We start from the raw sequence: 15,116 nt of genomic DNA, 5'->3' as shown, positions 1-15,116 counted from the left end.
ATGAATGACTTGTGTATCAAATTTTGGTAAAGTTGCCTCTTAGGTTATGGAGTCCCCACAGCCCCATAACTCACAACACATGTTGGTCCTAAAGGAATTAATAGCATGTGGGGAGAAGGAAACCAAATGAATATGTGAAGTAGTTCTCAGAAACTGAAACCAGTCATGACCATGGGGTCTATGTGAAGATTGGATTCGGATAGGAGGAAGTTATCAGACCGAGGCACCTTCCCATGTGGAAGAATTAATCTATTCATACTCATAGAGTATTAGCGATTTATTGTGGTGACAAAATAAGCCAAAGGAACCCCTCATGCAGAGGCTTCCCACCCTATTACCACTGGTAACTTTGTACCAAGGCCACTCAAGGGTTTGGGGGCATCAGCATTGGGGACTTAAGTAGGGCAAGAATCTAGAACCAAAAAATTCTTGGAGCAGCCTGGAGTCAGGAATGGACTCCAAAAACCAGTATCAAAGTGGAGACGATGGTTTAAAACTGGGTGGTCAGTTCAGGTTGGGGGTTTGCTGTTACTATTATAGGCCAGGTCTAATAGGGAATCAGAAACCTGGCAGACAAACTAAAGTCAAGATGTTCGGTAACTGCTATTTTGGGCAAGTCACTTCTCTCTGAGCCTGTTTCCTTGTCTATAACATGAGAGGATTAAACCAAATGATTCCCAAGATCCATTTCAACTCTAATGTTCTTTAATTCTAGAACTAATCAGAAGACAAATCACAGGCTTAGGTAAGGGGTCAAGAGACCAGGTAGATGGTTAAGAAATAGAAAATCCATGGCATTTGAGAAGAGGAGGGCTCAAGAAGCAATAATAAGCTGAGCTTGGTAACTGAGACAGCTCTCACTGCCTTGGGCCCAGAGTCTTTACATTTCTTTTTGAGGCAGGAGCCAATCATAGCATGCCTAGTCTGGTCTCTGCCAGTGAGATCAGGTAATGGGAACACCTGGTTGTCACGGGCAAAGGGGGTGAATGAGCATGTAGGCGGCGGGTTAGCAGGAGCAGAACTTCTGGCGGGCAGGTTCTGACAAGGGGATTCTCTTCCAAAGGCTGAAACCTTGGGGCAGTGGTCTTTTTCCTCTCCTTCTCTCTGACATCCCAACTCATCTGCCTAGCATATACTCTGTCAGCAGTTAGGGTGCAAAATTCTTTCTGCAAAATGCATCCACATACAAGGAAGCAAATTATAAAACTTGTTTATTTGAGCCAGCTGGACACAACTTAAGGATTTTTCAAACCAGAAGGATTGTTGAAGGCCATCTAGTTATAGAATCACAGAATTTCTCAGTGGGACCTCAAAGATGACCTTAAAGGTCATCTAATTAAACCCATACCTGACCAAGAGTCCTCTCTATAACACATCGAACAAGTGGCTCATCAACCTTTGTTTGAAGACCCCTGGTGAGGAAGTCCATTATTTTCTTTACTTCCAGCCAGATCTGCCTCTTTGCCATTTCTTCTCATTGCTCGTAGTCCTTTGAGGCTAAGCAGAGAAGGTGTAAACCCTTTCCGCTTTAAATACTTGAAGACAAATGCCATGCCTTATTCATGTCTTTCTTCTCCAGGCTAAACATCCCCACTTCCTTAAATCCATCCCTGTATGCCTTGATCCTGAGGCTCTTCACCATCTCCTGCCCTGCGCTGTATTTTTTCCAGTCTATCCATATTCTTCCTATAGATTTCAGGGATTATGTATACTTGGATAGGGAAAAAATGGATTTTTATTTTTTTGCTAACTTGTAATCGAAATTGAATTAATTTCGAATTTTAAAACAAAACAAAGTGTTATTCTAACAAGTCCATAAGCTTCACCAGCTTGTCAAAATGGTATATGACCCATAAAAAAGGTTAAGAACCCCTACTCAAGACCATGCACATTTTCTTACTAAAGGCCACTTCCTTTTGCATTCCTCATCTTATTAGCATACATACATATCGTGGTAGCTACCTATAAGTAAATCATGAAGTTAGCACTTCCAAAACCTTTTACATTTGTTTTTTTTTTTTGGGGGGGGGTTGGCAGGGCAATTGGGGTTAAGTGACTTGCCTAAGGTCACACAGCTAGTGTGTCAAGTATCTGAGGCCACATTTGAACTCAGGTCCTCATGACTCCAGGGCTGGTGCTCTACTCACTGCACCACCTAGTTGCTCCAAAACCTTTTACATTTGACCAGCTTCTACTAACTGGGAAAAGGATTTCATTATAATACAGTCATAGTCTATTTTTTGGGCCTCTCTGAGATCCATAAATCTCATTTTCAGCAGTCTGTCTCTGTTCGAGACATACTTCATTTCCCTATTCATTTCTGGAAATTTCTAAGCTAGAAGCTTCAATGTCCCATGCTTTATATAGTGACAGCTAACACCTGATGCCAATCTCCTTTCCTGCAATGCCAGAGATAGAAAATTGACAGAATGTACCTAAGCAAGACTTGTGCCCCTCCCAATAAAATCTGTTTCCTTTCTCATCAAACACCCTATTTGTACCCTTTTCTTGTCCCTTATGTACAAGTCTTGGCTCCTGCCCTCATATGGTGGTATTGGTTATTACCCTGGTGGTTCCTTTTACTTCCACCATGAATATCTCTTTAAGCCCCATACTTTCCACTCTGTGAGTTAAAATGGACTGATTAAAGGTGTACTGCCTTAAGCATTGATAGTCCCTTCTACTTCTTTTGTGAAGCTTTCTTTATGTTCTTCACTTTCCTGTTGTTTGTTATTCAAATGTTTTCAGTCACAAGTTTTCTTGGCAAAGATAGTGGAGTGATTTGCCATTTTCTTCTTAAGACCCTAGACTGCTAAATTATACACAATATGAATTGGGGAGGGACTGCTTCTTCATAATTAATACAATCTAGTGTTCCTTTTCTCCACCTTGCTACTCAGCCCCTAGAAGCAGCTAGGTGAGAACACTGTTGTACAAGGAGAGGTTAATAATATCACTAACCTCCCAGGGCTGTTATGAAGATAAAATGAGATAATATTTGTAAAGTTAGCATAGTGCCTAGCATACAGTAGGCACTTAAGAAATGCTTGTCTCCTTCCTTCTAAATACCAGAAATCCAATTAAAAAATAACATTTGAGTCTGAACCAGATTCAAGTTATTGGTCCGTTCACTGAATAGATTTCTATTGTCTTCTACTTTTAGCAGCATTGTTTCTATCAAAAAGGTCTATTAAGTGAAGAAAAAATGTGCCCGTTGGAAAAATAGACGTCTGAGTCTTTATTCTGCCAATGACTCACTAGATAGATGGCCATAGACAAATCACCTAACTGACCTCATTGTCATTGTCTGATGGTATAAAACAGTGGCAATGGTGCTTGTTACCTACTTCTCTCAATGCCTGCAAAATGCTTACATTTCCTGGAATGAAGGGAGAAACACAACGAAAGTTTGCGGGAAATCTCTTTAGTAACATTGCCAAGCATATCAGATTTTCATAATGTTCTGGAAAAGACATCAGCGATGGTGATGCTATTCACCCCTACATGAAGAAAATAGGTGGTCTGTGTTCTGTTTATCTCCTTCCTTATCATTCATCTGCCAATAGGCCTGAAAGTCAACTGCTGTGGTCTCCAGGAGCCTGTGTGCCTTCTCTATTTATAGGTATCGAAGGATAGCCAATCCCTTTGATGCAACAAAACCCCGGTTAGTCTTCAGCCTAACAATTTAGTTTCCCTATAATTAGAGCTGAGCCAGATTCTAAATGATGTTTGTCGAATACCAGCACCCCGAGTTCCCACTAGAAGGCAAAGAGCAACTAAACTCTACCCATCACTTACCCACTGAGTGATTGGCAGACAGTGGGTCCATTGAATGGTGGGAGCCTCACTGGAAAGCAAACAAACAAACCCTGAGATGCCTGAAAGGGTAATGAGACAAATTGGGCAATAGTAAAAATGCAAATGATTTCTTCTGTTGGGCTGTGGGTTTTCCTTCTGTAGTGGATTTTTCTTCCACCCTTCCTGGAATGGTCTGAAGCTCTGAATGCCTGTTGATGTCTGATGCCCAGATGTTCAGTTGGCACATCCCAACTGTTGGGTCTGGACTTAAATGGTTTGTATTGTCAAGAAAGTCTGTTAGGGAGAGCCAACCTTGCTTAAAGAGTCAGAGTAAAGACTTGACAGCATTAGGGTTAGGGTTGGGGCAGAATGTAAATGCATAGCACTTAATAAATGCTTGTTGGTTGGTTGTTTGATTGGTTGAATGTGCCAGAAAGAGAGATGGGGATCTGTGTTGAGAGGGATGCTACATGGTGGAACTTAGGAATCTAGACAAAGGGGCCTAGATGATTGGTCATAGCCATTGGAAAGGTATTTATTTATGCTATCTAATCTGGAGAGAGTTAGGCAGTTTATGGTATCATTATAATCTGGTTCATGATCAGGTTTTAGGACCAGGCAAGTGGGCTCAGATAGAAAGCACGTTTCAGGTTGGGATCAACTTTTGATCATTCAAATTGGGCAGGAGGAAACACACCCAAAGTAGGTGGGGCAAATTTGGGGTTTCAGAAGTTGGATCAGTTAAGGAATAAGTGATCATTGGTTATAGGATCATAGATCTGGAGCTCAAAGGGACCTTAGAGTCCAATTGAGTCCAACTCCCTCATTTTAAAAAAATTTTTACTTGGTACATATTTTGTGCTTACTTATCTTTTTTCAAGTTATTTCCCTCTTACTCCACTCCCAATTGAATATAAGCTCTTTGAGAATAGGGACTATCTTGCCTGGCACATAGTAGGTACTTAAAGGTATATCGAATAACTGAATAAATGGTGTCCTAGCCTGGGCATTGGGATATGGCATAGACTTGGCCTGGTGGTTCCTGACTGGGTAAATACGTGGCCCACTAGCCAGGACCACAAACCTCTCAATTTACAGAGAAATAAAATGGATACAGAAAGGTTAATTGACTTACCTAAGGTCACACAGCTGGAAAATGCCTGAGGTGGGATTTGAGCCTATTTCTTCCAGGTTTGAAGTTCAACATTTTGTCTACTGCTTCACTTTTTCATGAAAGGTGGATGGCCAATTGGGCTCAAGAGAGTCTGACAAGCTGATTTGCTTTGCCTTGCCTTGTGGTACCTGGATCTTAGTAAGCTCAAAGCATCACTCCAGACCTTGCTCAAACCCCACAGTTTTAGAAACCCAAGAATAACTTTAGGAGTTGGGATTTATGGTAAAGAGCTTGGATTGTGTGCAATGGGACAAAATGAGTGAACTGTATTGGTGGGCCCTGTGACCAGAATGGCTTTTGTTTTCTTTGAGTGACTCAGTTTATCTCATTGAGCCTTGCTGGGTGCTGGGCCCCTGTTAGGGCTAGCTCCGGGGAGGGCCTAGTTTACATGTCTGGGACAGCAGAGGCTTTTGGACCACGTGGGTTTGGGTCCGCCTCTGTTGGGTGTTGACCTGGTCTGTGTGGATGTGCTGCTTCTCGTCCGGGGCAGGAAGCCCAGAAACCCATGCCTGGGAGCAGAGAACTTCCTGTGTGATGATTCATGGGGCCGGCTGAGGGGAGGTGTTGACTCCAGAGCCACGCCCTATTGTGTGTTAACCTAGGGGAAGGGGCCAACTCAAGAACCAATCGGCCCTGGTCATTCAGGCGGTGCTGGATGATGTCAAAAACTCTATAAGAGGGGAGAAGACGGCTTGAAGATGCCTTTTTTTTCCTTTCCGTTGGAACCAGAGACGCCTACAGCCAAAGCTGAAGCAGGAGCTGCCGGTAGCAGAGCTGACCCATGTGTGGACCGAGGAGTGGTGAGCAAGGACTTGAGGCCAGTGGGCAATCTTCTTACCGTAGAGGGGAAGCATGTATACGATTTTCCTTTATACCATAATGCTTCTCTGTGGCCTCCTGGTTACTCTTGTGAGGTGGACTTGTTGGGCCTGGAAGCTTTTGATCAAAATATCAAAATGGGGATGCAGGTTCATGGGTCTGTTACTGTGGAGCTTAAATACATGCTTTAATTAAAAAAAAAAGGGATCTTCAAGCCGTCTTCTCCCCTCTTATAGAGTTTTTGACATCATCCAGCACCGCCTGAATGACCAGGGCTGATTGGTTCTTGAGTTGGCCCCTTCCCCTAGGTTAACACACAATAGGGCGTGGCTCTGGAGTCAACACCTCCCCTCAGCCGGCCCCATGAATCATCACACAGGAAGTTCTCTGCTCCCAGGCATGGGTCTCTGGGCTTCCTGCTCCGGAAGAGAAGCAGCACATCCACACAGACCAGGTCAACACCCAACAGAGGTGGACCCAAGCCCACGTGGTCCAAAAGCCTCTGCTGTCCCAGACATGTAAACTAGGCCCTCCCCGGAGCTAGCCCTAACAGGGGCCCAGCACCCAGCAAGGCTCAATGAGATAAATTGAATTACTCAAAGAAAACAAAGGCCATTCTGGTCACAGGCCCATAGTCATAGTGACTGCCAAACTCCAAGTAACATGGATTCTAATGTTGTACCAATAGAATTCTTGGGTTGCTAGGTTGGCATGGTGGATAGACTTCTGGACCTAAAGTCAGGAAGACTCATCTTTGTGAGTTCAAATTTGGCCTCTGACACTTACTAGCTATGACCTTGGGCAAGTCACTTCACCCTCTTCACCTCAGTTTCCTCATCTGTAAAATGAACTGGAGAAGGAAATGGCAAACCACTCCAGTATCTTTGCCAAGAAAACCCCAAATGGGGTCACAAAGAGTCAGACATGACTGAAATGATTGAAAAACAACAACAAAGAAAAAACAATAGAACTCAGGGTTCCATTATCAAGTAGTTACTTTAAGCTTTGATGTGGATGCAGTTAGCTAGATTGGTACCTTCAAGTGACCAGCTTACATCTGGATCACCTGGGTACCCTTCTAAATCTAAATTGAGGACCCTCTGTAAACACAAAGCAAACCCTAAGAGTTCAAAGACTTCTCTGAATTTGCAAATGAAAACCTCTTCCCTTTGCCCCCAGCAAGAGAAATTGACTTCTTTGGACATCTTCAAACAGAGACCACTTGCCAGGGGCATTATACCCCTTTGGGATATTGGTTGGACTAGGTGGATATTCCATCTATTCCAGTTTTCATAATCTGTAGTTCCTTGATGATCCCTTCTAAGCTGACACACTTGACCCATCCCTTCCTTGGCCCTTATCAAAATGTAAAGCACTTACTCATACTCTGCTTCATGTAATCATCAGGCTAATGACTGGTACTTACAGACTGCAACTAACAATAGGGTCACAAAAAGCTTAGCTAACTTTCATAGGAATGAATTCCACAAATTGCTCTATGAAATATTATTTTTTCTGTCCCTGAATTCATTTCATTTAAGTTGTCCCTTAATCTAGGCATTTGGTGAATAATCTGTAACTACCCTATCTATATAGATATATAGATTTACAGATCTTGATCCTATCCTCTTTCAGACTTTGTTTCTTTTTCTATGTCAAGAATCTGAATTTCTTTTTTCATTTATCTCCCTTCATAATAATAATAACTGGTATGTGTGTGTATATATTTATATATATGCATATATATAAATATATACACAGACATATATATGTACACACATATACATCAGCAATATATTTTCATATAAGAGTATATGTGCCATAGAAGTATATATATATAATATATATATTGTATCATAGAAGTATATATATTATAACATATGCCAGCAACATTATATAATTTATACGCCTGATATGTGTTTTATATAATATGTTATTTTATTTTGTATGCCAGTATATATATTTTAACATATAATGTATATACCTGGTATGTATTTATATATTATTTTATATAGTAAAACAGTATATATTACCAATGTATATAATATATAATATAATATATACTAGTTATGTATATATAATATTTATATATACACATACATATATGTGTATGTGAATTCTTAACATTTGCAAAGCTGAGAACAATCCCATGAGGTAGGTATTATGAAAATAAAATGAGATATTTGTAAAGAGCTTCATAAACCTTAAAGCGCTATGTAAAATGCTATCTACTATTTATTATCTGAACACTTGGAAATTTCACTATGCATTCCCCAATCTATATAATTTATTTTAAAAATATTAGCCAAGACTTGTCCCAGTTCTCTCCTAAATCCCTCCTTGTTGCCTCATCACTCCCTGGCACTGCTAACCCTAGGTTCTTGCAGGTTATGCTAATGGAGCATGGCATGGTCCTATAAAGACAGTATCAGTAGTGGTAGGACTCAGAAGAAGCTGAGTCTAGAAAGGGAAGCTAAGGATAATCAAAACAAAAACAAATTTATTTATTTTTGTTGTTGTCAAATGTTAAATTTATTGCAATAGTCTCCTTTGTAGCTTTTAACTTGATGAACATACAACAGTACCACTGTTAAAATCATCAATGCCATCATGAGGATGTTTGCCATCAATGTTGCAGCCCACGGACTGGGCTGTTCCAAGTATCTCTTTAATGGTTCCAGAGAGATCTCTTGCCAAAGATCAGTGCCTCATCTGTCGAGCAATTTTCACAATCTCATCAAGATTGATGTTTCCATTGTGTTCAATATTTTTCTGCTTCTTTCTGTCCCAAGGAGGTTCCTTTAGGGCTTTGATGATCAAGGCTGAGGCAGAAGGCAGAACCTCAATCTGGGCCTATCTGTTCTGAATGGTAAATTTCACTGGGATCCTTAACCCTTTCTAGTCACCAGTTGCCTTGGCAATGTAATCCCCACACCCAAGGGACCAGTTTTCTGGGCCAGAGCTGATGTGGCATCAACTTCACCACCAGTGCACCTTTAAAACATGACTTTAATTTCATTAGGGTCAAACTTGGGCAGCATGGCGGCAATGAAGGTAGAGGCTTGCGGGGTGGTTGCCGGTGTCGGATGAACCGCTTTTTAGAGATGACCGAAAGGAGTTGCACCTTTACCACCATGAGCTGGGAGCCCAACAACAAATTTAAAAAGCTATTTTGGGAGAAAAAGGAGGTTCCAATAAGGGATAGATAGGACCTCGTGGATGGGATGATGACAGCTGACAAGAGAAGGTAGAGTTGTCCAAATCTTATTTTAGTTGTTTCTTCTTCTTCCAAGAAGAATGACCTTACTACAGAAAATGGCAGAAGCAAAATGTTCAAAGGAAATTTATTCTCAAGCTAAATAAAGAGATGGTAAGCAAACATTTAGCTGCCTTGCTGTTGCTGTTGAGTTTTGTCTGACTCTTTGTGACCCCATTTGGGGTTTTCTTGGCAGAGATACTGGGGTGGTTTCCATTTCCTTTTCCAGTTTATTTTATAGATGAGGAACTGAGGCAGATAGGGTTAAGTGACACAGATAGGGTTAAGGGTCACACAGCTACTAAGAGTCTGGGGCCAGAATTGAACTTAGGCCTTCTTCACTCCAGGCCTAACACTCTATCTACTTCACCACTTAGGTGCTGTGCTAGGTGCCCTTAAATGAATTCAAACCACTTGGCCCAAATGAACTATATCTTTGATTATTGAAAGAACTGACAGTTTTTGGCTATGCTTCCATGTGCCTGTGGTCCCTGCTTCTGGGACGATGAAGCTGGTGGATCCCTTGAATTCAGGAGTTCTGAGATGCAGTAGGGCTGTGGCTCATTGGGTGTCTGCACTATCTGGCACCAAGTTGACACCAGGAAGGGACACCAGGCCACCTAAGGAGGGGGCGAACTGGAGCAAGCTTTAAATACATGGTCAAGATCTCCATGCCAATCAGTAGTGAGGTTGGCCTGATAGTGGCCATTGGACTTCCAGCCTGAATGAGATAAGGAAACTACATCTCAAAAACCAAAATAAAACAAAAAGACTCTGGGTGATAATCCATTATTATTAATAGCTAAAAGAATATGGAAAACAGTGGGGAAATCACAAAATTGAAGAAAGGAAAATATCTTGATTTTCAAAAAAAGGAAGAGAATGTATATTATAGTCTGGTGAGCTTGAACTTGATTCTTGGGAAAATTCTAGAATGTATCATTAAAGAGATGATTAGTAAAATGTCAGGAAAGAGAACAGTTGATTACAGAGAGCCACTGGGGCTTTGTCACATCCTGGACTGACTTCATATTCTTTTTTGAAAGGATTACTAACTTAGTAGATGAGAAATGTTGTGGATATAATTTATCTAAATTTTAGCAAAGGTTTTGATCAAGTATCTCTTATTCTTTTTGTGGAGAAGATGAAGTAATGTGGACTAGACAGATTTAGAACTGGTTGGATGGCTAAACTCAAAAAGTGGTATATTAATGTATAATTGATATTATGTTTCTTGCCTTCTCAATGATGGGGGAGAAGTGGGAGAGAATTTGCAACTCAAAGGTTTTTAAAATGAATGTTAATATTTTTAAAATGTAATTGGGAAATATTTAACAGAATAAATAAAAATATAATCAAAAAATTTACTTTTTGTTGCATACACGCTTTTATCTGCATACATATTGTATTACCCCTAGTAGAATATAACTTTCTTGAGGGCAGGGACTATTTTTTTCCTTTGTATCTCTGGTACAAGGTTGAATCAATTCAATGGAATAAAATTGGGAGAGATAGAATTCCTCTAGACCTGGAAACAATGACAAATCTACTTGGAGCTAGATATTTGAGTATTTTTCATTAGAATGGAGCTCATGAGGAGCCAAGATGGCACTGCGAAAGTAAGGGACTACTGGAGCTCTCTCATAAATTCTGTCAGACATGTCTAAAAAAGTGAATCTGAGCATATTTGAGAGAATTAGAAACCACTAGTAGACCAAGAGGGGTAGGAGAGCCGGGCACATGGAAGAGCACCAGACCAAACCAACTGGGAACAGCAGAGGAATCCAGCCAGCATGCTGGTCTGGGAGGTTGCTGGGTGAATAAAACTCTGGAGCAGGAACAGGCCCAGGGCAGAAGTACTGGCTATGGCTGCAATTGAGCCCCAGGCCTCTCAGCCCAGGACGGGAGTCTGTCAGAGATATGGGAGACACCAATGCAGAGCCTGTGGTTGTGGGAGCAGTGAGCCTGGAGGCCTCCAACCTACAGTCTAAAGGTTTGAAACTCACCTTCTCAAACTTCCAGGAGCCATGATGGCCAGGCAAAACATCTCTCATCCCTCCCTTGAATAAACCCGGAGAATATTTCCATGGGAGAAACAGAGGAGCCATAAGTGGGGCTTCAGTAGTGAGAGAAGTTGGGGAGAGGGCCCTCCCTGTGGTGGTGGAAGGAGACTAGTGCAGGAAGAGAGGTGTCCCAGCAGCCCTCACCTCAGCAGAACAAGAGTAACTGAGCCCTAGGGGGTTAAGCTAACAAATGTCAATGCCAGGACCCCAGATGTGACTTTGCACAGCCAGGGGAAGTAGAAGACACCAGCACAGACAACAGCTGAGACCACCTGTGCTGTAGAGCAGTCCTGGGGAAGAGGAGACTCCCAGCAACCAGACCTCCCCTCCACCATACCCCATGAAACCAGAGGCCATAGAACATAAAGCCAATGAGCAGGCCCACAGATTCCAACACAAGAAACTTGGGACAGAGCCCCTTGAGCCCCAGAAACAGAGATCCACTTTAGAAGCCAGGGGGGGAAAAACACCATGAAAAAACACACTAAAAAGCCAAAGACCACTGATTCTTATTATGGAGACAGCAAAGATCAAAATACCAATTCAGAAGAGGACAGCATGAACACTACACTCACATCTGAAACCTCAAAAGGTAAAGTGAACTGGTCTTCAGACCAAAAAGTATTCCTGGAAGAACTCAAGGAGGACTTTAAAAAACAAATTAGGGAGGTAAAAGAAAAAAATGGAAAAAAAATTCACTGATGAAAACAAATCTTTAAAAAATAAAATTGGTGAAATGGTTAAGGAGAATCAGAATATAAATGGAGAAAATGTCTCATTGAAAAGTAAAATCAACCATTTGGAAAAGGAGATAGAGAAGCTAAAGAAAGAAAACAATACATTAAAAATTTGAATTGAGCAAGTAGAGGCTAATGATTCTATGAGACATCAAGAATCAGTCAAACAAAATCTAAAGAATGAAAAAAATAGAAGAAAATGTGAAATATCTGATTGTAAAAGCAACTCACCTGGAAAATAGATCCAGGAGAGACAATCTAAGAATTATTGGTTTACCTGAAAGCCATGATGAAAAAAAGAGCCTGGACAGTATCTTCCAAGAAATCCTTCAGGAAAATTGCCCTGAGGTCCTAGGACCAGAGGGTAAAATTGTCATGGAAAAAATCTGAACCAGGAAGAGTCAAAACAGAGAAAGAAAATTATAGACCAATTTCCCTAATGAATATTGATGCAAACATTTTAAATAAAATATTAGCAAAAGATTGCAGCAACTTATCATGAGAATAATACACTACAAGCAGGTAAGATTTATTCCAGGAATGCAAGGCTGGTTCAATATTGTGAAAACTACCAGCATAACTAATCATATCAACAACAAAACTAGCAGGAACCATATGATCATCTCAATAGATGCAGAAAAAGCCTTTGGCAAAATACAATACCCATTCCTAGTAAAAACACTAGAAAGCATAGGAATAAACGGAGCCTTCTTTAAAATTATAAATAGCATCTACCTAAAACCATCAACAAGCATTATTTGTAACAGGGATAAGCTAGATGCATTCTCAACAAGATCAGGGGTGAAACAAAGATGTCCATTATTACCCCTATCATTCAATTTGGTACTAGAAATGTTAGCTGTAGCAATAAGAGAAGAAAAAGAAATTGAAGGAATTAGAATAGGCAAAGAAGAAACTAAATTATCACTTTTTGCAGATGATATGATGATTTACTTAGAGAAACCCAGAGAATCATGTAAAAAACTACTTGAAATAATAAACAACTTTAGCAAAGTTGCAAGATATAAAATAAACCTATATAAATCCTCTGCATTCCTGTACGTTACTAACAAAGCCCAATGGCAAGAAATAGAAAGAGAAATTCCATTTAAAGTAACTGTAGACACCAGGGCCTATATGAACATAATTACAAAACACTTTTCACACAAATAAAGTCAGATCTAAATAAATGGAAAAATATCAGTTGCTCGTGGTTAGGCCAAGATAATATAATAAAAATGGCAATTTTACCTAAATTAATTTACTTATTCAGTACCCTACCAATCAAACTACCAAAAAATTATTTTACAGAGCTGGATAAAAATAATAACAAAATTCACCTGGGAGAACAAGAGAATATCTAGGGAATTATTGAAAAGAAATACTAGGGAAGGTGGCCTAGCCATACAAGATATTAAACTGTTCTATAAAGCAGTAGTCATCAAAACTACTTGGTACTGGCTAAGAAACAGAGTGGTGGATCAGTGGAATAGGTTAGGTACACAAGATGCAGTAGTCAACAACTATAGCAATCTACTCTTTGATAAACCCAAAGTATCCAGCTTCTGGGCTAAGAATTCACTATTTCACAAAGACTGCTAGAAAAATTGGAAAATGGTAGGGCAGAAACTTGGCATAGACTAATATCTTACACCATATACCAAAATAACGTCAAAATGGTTTCAGGATTTAGGAATAAAGGCTGATACTATAAGCAATTTGGGAGAGCAAGAAATAGTTTACCTATCAGATTTATGGGAAAGGAAAGAATTCATGACACAACAAGATAGAGAGAGTGTTACAAAATGCAAAATGGATAATTTTGATTATGCTATATTAAAAAATTTTTGTATAAAAAAAGCCAATGCAACAAAGATTAGGAGGGAAGCAGAAAATTGGGAGAAAATCTTTATAACTAGTGTCTCTGATGAAGGCCTTATCTCCAAAATATACAGGGAACTGACCCAAATTTATAGGAATACAAGTCATTCCCCAATGGAGAAATGGCCAAAGGATATGAACAGGCAGTTTTCAGAGGAAGAAATGAAATATATCTATAGGCATATGAAAAAATGCTCTAAATCACTACTGATTAGAGAAATGCAAATCTAAACAACTCTTAGGTACCACATCTCTCCTGTCAGATTGGGTAACATGACAAAACAGGAAAATGATAAATGCTGGAGAGGATGTGGGAAAATTGGAACATTGTTACATTGCTGGTGGAGTTGTGAACTGATCCAACCATTCTGGAGGGCAATTTGGAACTATGCCCAAAGGACTATAAAAATGTTTATACCCTTTGACCCAGCAATACTATTTCTAGGGCTGTATCCCAAAGAGATCACACAAGTGGGAAAGGGACCCTTATGTACAAAAATGTTTATAGCATCTCTTTTTGTAGTAGCTAAGAATTGGAAATCAAGGGGATGCCCATCAACTGGGGAATGGCTGAACAAGTTGTGGTATATGAATGTAATGGAATACTATTGTGCTATAAGAAATGGGGAAGATATGGTCTTCATAATAACCTGGAAAAACCTACACTATATAATGCTGAGTGAGCAGAGCAGAACTAGGAGAACATTATACACAACCACAGCCATATTGATTCTGTGATGATCAACCCTGATAGACTTTGCTGCTCTCAGCAATACAAGGTTCAAAGACAACTCCAAAGTACTCATGATGGAGAGAGCTAGCTACATCCAGAGAAAGAACTATGGAGTCTGAATGCAGATTGAGGCACACTATTTGCTCTCCTTTTTTTTTTCTTTTGTTATTTTCCTCTCTCTCTCTCTCTCTCTCTCTCTCTCTCTCTCTCTCTCTCTCTCTCTCTCTCTCTCTTTTTGGTTTTGTTTCTTCTTTCTCATGATTCATTCCATTGGTCATAATTCTTCTTCACAACTTGACTATTGTGTAAATAAGTTTAATGCAAAGTTAAAAAATAAAAGAATGGAGCTCATGTTTGAAGTGGATTGAGAGAAGCGAACCAGGGGCTAGGTGCCTGATAAGTTGTACTAGACAACATCTTCACAGTAGAGACTTTAATTAAGATCAGATTGTCAGATTCTATTCTGCAAACCCATCTATTTCCATATTTTGTTTGTCTGTGCATTTGTCTGTATCCACTTAGTTTCTTAGTAAAAGTTCCTGTTGGAAATTCCAACTAAGCTGAAGAGAATCATTTTCTCTCACCTCATTTAGCAAGGCAACAAGTATGACCTTAGACTTAGAGGCTAGATATGATTGTACCCTAGATCTCCCCA

Source organism: Trichosurus vulpecula, chromosome 8 (assembly GCF_011100635.1).
Source record: "Trichosurus vulpecula isolate mTriVul1 chromosome 8, mTriVul1.pri, whole genome shotgun sequence".
Taxonomy (NCBI): domain Eukaryota; kingdom Metazoa; phylum Chordata; class Mammalia; order Diprotodontia; family Phalangeridae; genus Trichosurus; species Trichosurus vulpecula.
This window is presented reverse-complemented; position numbering follows the sequence as displayed.